Here is a 5,000-nt window from a genome sequence, read left to right as displayed (position 1 = left end):
AAGATGTCCACCGCGCTTCGCACCGGGCCCGCGAGGACCTACTTTGGCCGCACGGCGCCGCGCGCAGGGTGCGCCGGCGCGCAGCTGCGACGCCTGCCGCGTCCGTCGGCCGGCGCGCCTGCCACTGGCCGCCCCCACCAGCCGGCTGTAGCGCGTGCGCCCACGCACCGCGCGGCCAGCACGCCGGGAGGCGCCCCCTCACCGGCCGGGGACGGTCCCACCCAGCCACCGCCGCGTATCGCTTCACACCCAGATGCCGTTCAGTTTCGTCGGCATGGTGGGTATCGCTGGAACAACCGGTTAGTACCTCAACCTATCGTCGCCATCACCGATTCACCCCTAGCGAGAACAACCGCACCACAACAGGTTACCATTTGTTCATTTGCGTAACTTCACCAGAAAACGCAGGCGTCCATCGCCATTTGCAACTTCAACGATTATTGCATGCCTGTGTCAGGTGTCACGCCACACTACGTCTGCCCACATACACGCAACAAAATGTGCACGCCTAGACAATACGTGGAAGGTGGCCCCCGTACGTATGCGATGTCCATTGCTCGAACGACTGTCAACCGGCCTCTGTAGCATGTCGCAGATATGGAACGCGGTGCACCATGCCATCACGGTGTGTGAGGAGAGACGACTAGGTCCGAATACATCAACAGACAGCTCATGCTGATCGCCATCCACGGCGTCCGTTCCTCCCACACGTCTCTATGGCGTACCACACTGCAATCCAGCTCTCATAGGGAGACGACACGTAGCTGCGTGCACAATATTTGCACTGTATGGTCCGCCGTTTTTGGGCGCAGTCGTTGTGCGGTCACACATGTGCCACGATGTATCATTCAGTACATAAGGACGAATGTGCAGTACAGATTGTGGTTCACGCGTACGACATCAGCGGACAGTTGACACAGGCCGCACCACAACGTAGCCTGAGTACGTCGCATGCGAAGGGCATTGAACATGCAAACTTCTCACCAACCAGCTTGCGAAGGCAGGGGGCAAGGTGGGGACGTGGGGAGGGGCGGCATGTACGTCCTGCTGCCATCCACATTACAGTGTACAGCAGGAGCATGTGGAAAGTGAGCAAGACTTGCAAGGTGTTTAACATGAAGCGATACACAGGGGTGCGGGCAGTGCGAGTAGCGAACTATATTGCGAGGGTTGCGGGTGGGCAACACTACAGTAATTGAACGAGTCGTATAACAATTACAGAGCAGGTTTAGGCGACAACGTGGGTTACGTTAAGGCGACAACATGGGTTAGGTTAAGGCACAACATGGGTTAGGTTAAGGCACAACATGGGTTAGGTTAAGGCACAACATGGGTTAGGTTAAGGCACAACATGGGTTAGGTTAAGGCACAACATGGGTTAGGTTAAGGCACAACATGGGTTAGGTTGAGGCACAACATGGGTTAGGTTGAGGCACAACATGGGTTAGGTTGAGGCACAACATGGGTTAGGTTGAGGCACAACATGGGTTAGGTTGAGGCACAACATGGGTTAGGTTGAGGCACAACATGGGTTAGGTTAAGGTACAACATGGGTTAGGTTAAGGTACAACATGGGTTAGGTTAAGGTACAACATGGGTTAGGTTAAGGTACAACATGGGTTAGGTTAAGGTACAACATAGGTTAGGTTAAGGTACAACATAGGTTAGGTTAAGGTACAACATATGTTAGGTTAAGGTACAACATAGGTTAGGTTAAGGTACAACATAGGTTAGGTTAAGGTACAACATAGGTTAGGTTAAGGTACAACATAGGTTAGGTTAAGGTACAACATAGGTTAGGTTAGGTTAGGTTAGGTTACACGTTGTTGTACGGAAAGGTGTAGGGGGGGGGGGGGGGGCGGGGGCGGCAGGTTCGTTGATAGTGATTATAGTAAGTGAATGCTTGTGACATGATCAGATTTGTCACGTCAGGATGCACCTTTGGCTTATTAGAGGCGGCGCTCCAATTCTATGCTTGTGTGAGACCTGTGTCTTTGACTCATGTCATTGTTTGTGCGCTGTGACAGGAGGTACTATTGTGATGTTGGGTGCACCGTTGTATAGGACATGTGTGGGTGTTGGTGCCTGGTCTGCGCAATGGTGGATGTCGAAAGGCTGGGATATTGTATTTTCCGCACGGACCTCCTGGTCTGGTTGTGATAGTGTGGATTGTGTAATGTGGCGGAGAAGATGCACTGGATGTTGTTCCATGCTGGTGCTTACATATTGTATGTGCGCCTGTTAGAAGCAGAGAGTGGTGCGTGATCAGAGTGTCTGGCTGACGTGTGGTTCCCATTTTGGGCAGACTCTTTCAGCATGTATACGGACAGTTGTGTATATTTGCTGTAGTTTGATGGCTCTGCATTGATTACTAATCAGCGCCGTGTGTACGGGTAATCTGGTTCCAGTCCAAAATGTTCCATCTGTGTACATTAGTGACAAAGACTCCCCCCATGCAGTGGGGCTCGGTCTGTTATAACTCTTCCGCGTAATATATTTGCCCCACGTTTTTGCGACTGCGAGTGCGAGTGCAACGCGCATGGGGACCGACATGCTGATGGCTCGGTATCGGACGCCGTACAGTGAGCAACGCGATCGCGTCTCTCGCTCGTAAGTGGTACAGGTCGCGGCTCATGTATACGGACAAATTTTTTTTTTTTTTTTTTTTTTTTTTTTTTTTTTTTTTTTTTTTTTTTTTTTTTTTTTTTTTTTCCCAAATTTATGGAACATGCATAACCCACTTTCTAACACTTTTGAGTGGGCGTATTGTGACTAACTATCTCTGCTATTACACTACAGGAGTGGATTATTAGTGCATGCATACTATCTAGTTATTAAGTAGCTTTGCTTAATGCCAATCATCGGCCTCTTAGCCTCTCTGGAACGCTGCCAGAGAGTTGCCCGTCCCTAGCCACGTGGAGGCGGGCCGCTACTTCTAGAGAAACCACTCCATTTGTGTTACTCTTTTATTCCCCCCACCACCATGCTGAACTAACTACAACTACTACCTACTCTAAGTCAAGACTTAAACAAACGTAGTATATACATATTTACAATTGCGCATTAGATCTTAAGCGCATTTACTCTCTCCCAAGGTAGGCTCGCTGGGCCTCCCTTGAGATTTTGTTAACGAGTTTTGCGAAATTGCTGAACATTTCGCTGTCTGTTAATATTTCATTAACATTTCTAGTCCGCAGAAGCTGCCTCTCCCCTGAGACAGCCTGTTCATATATTGGGCACTCGAACGCTATGTGTTCTGGCGATCCTTCATGGGCACCACAGTCACACTCTGGTGTTAGCCTTTTCCCTATTTTATGCAGGTACGTGGGATAAGGACCATGTCCTGTGAGGAAGTGAACTATGCCCTGTGAGGGCTTCATTATCTTGTTATTTAATCTTCCCCTTACTGTGGGTATAAACCCATGGACTCTACGGCCCGTACTGGATCCATCCCATTCGTCCTGCCAAATGTCAAGCACTTTCTTGCGAATGGCTTTGACACTTAACAGAGGAACGCCCATTATGTCTTGTACCCTGTCGATGTTCTGTTTGCGCAGCCAATAGAAGGCTGCGTGCTGCCTTATTATTAGGTCTAATGGACATAGACCCATAATTACCAACAGTGCATCTGTTGGACTTGTGTTGAATGCTCCAATGCATCTCAACAGAACGTTCCTCTGTATTCGCCTGACAGCGGCGGCAGGCCGCACCAGAGCTAACCTGTGGGCCCACACACTGGATGCGTGCCCTACTATTGGTGCCAATATACTGTTATGGTAAATATTTATTGCCTTTGACGGCAGATGGAACCTTCTTTGTCCAATTGATATTATCTTATTGAACAAAGCTAAGGACTTTGTCGTTATTTGCTCGATATGCGGAATGAAACTCCAATTCTCATCTAAATATACCCCAAGGTAACGGGCATATCTCTGTCGTGACACTACTTGGCCATTAATTCTGACCGTTGGGTCCCTATTTAACTTGCCTTTCAAGAGCATATATAGGGATTTTTGTGGTGCTATGGACATTTTAGTCTTCGTACACCAGTTGGTTAATAGATCAATAACCAGTCGTGATCGGTCCTCGATCACATTGCGAGTGTCACCTTCTACTAGAATTGCGAGATCATCCGCATAAGCAACGACTCCCAGAACTGCAGTCTCTCGCTGCAGGACGTTCAACAAAGGTTCCATGTTAATATCCCAGAAAATGGGACCACACACCGATCCCTGGGGACAACCACGGGATACTCTTTTAGATACGACGGCTCCAGGAGCCGTTATCCTAGCAGTCCTTCCATCACAGTAGGCCTCCAGACAGCCATACAGCAGCCGCGGGCACCCAATCTCTCGCAGACGAGAGAAGAGTGCCGGCCACCACAGGTTGTCGAAGGCCCCTGAGATGTCTATCATTATACCAAGTACATACTTTGATGTCGCAGAGTGAACAATCCGGCAAACCTCATTGATCGCATCCTGGGTGGAGCGACCCTTTCGGAATCCGAACTGCCTATCACTCATACCATACAGAGTTCGATGACTCTGGAGACGGTCAGCCAGCAACTTCTCAAATGCTTTGCCCATTACATCCAGCAGACAGATAGGCCGATAGGATTTCGGCACTGTTGGATCTTATGTATACGGACAGCGGGAATGTCGCATATTGGAAATAACTCTTCATGAAACGCAAGTTATAGGGGTGGATTGCACTTTACGAGTGCGGGAAACGTCCGCCGTTCATCCGCTGGAGGTGCGAGTTTGGCGGTTGGGGTGGTGCACGAACGGGTGCGGGTGGCGTCATTGCCGGTCCACGGCTTCGTGCGGCAGAGCCACTGGAGATTGGGTGCTATGGTCGACAGAGGCTGCAGCCTTTGTGGGTGGCGTCGAAAGGCGGCCACTGTGGCGCCATCGCTGTCTTAGTCGGCTTGGCGTCTCATAGATGGCGGTAGCGTCGTTGCAGGAGGTCATGTTGCGGGAGACCTACAGATGGCGGTATGT

The sequence above is a fragment of the Schistocerca piceifrons genome, unplaced genomic scaffold (genome assembly GCF_021461385.2).
Source record: "Schistocerca piceifrons isolate TAMUIC-IGC-003096 unplaced genomic scaffold, iqSchPice1.1 HiC_scaffold_1332, whole genome shotgun sequence".
NCBI classification, from domain to species: domain Eukaryota; kingdom Metazoa; phylum Arthropoda; class Insecta; order Orthoptera; family Acrididae; genus Schistocerca; species Schistocerca piceifrons.
The sequence above is the reverse complement of the archived record's forward strand: the minus strand, read 5'-3'. Positions refer to the sequence as shown.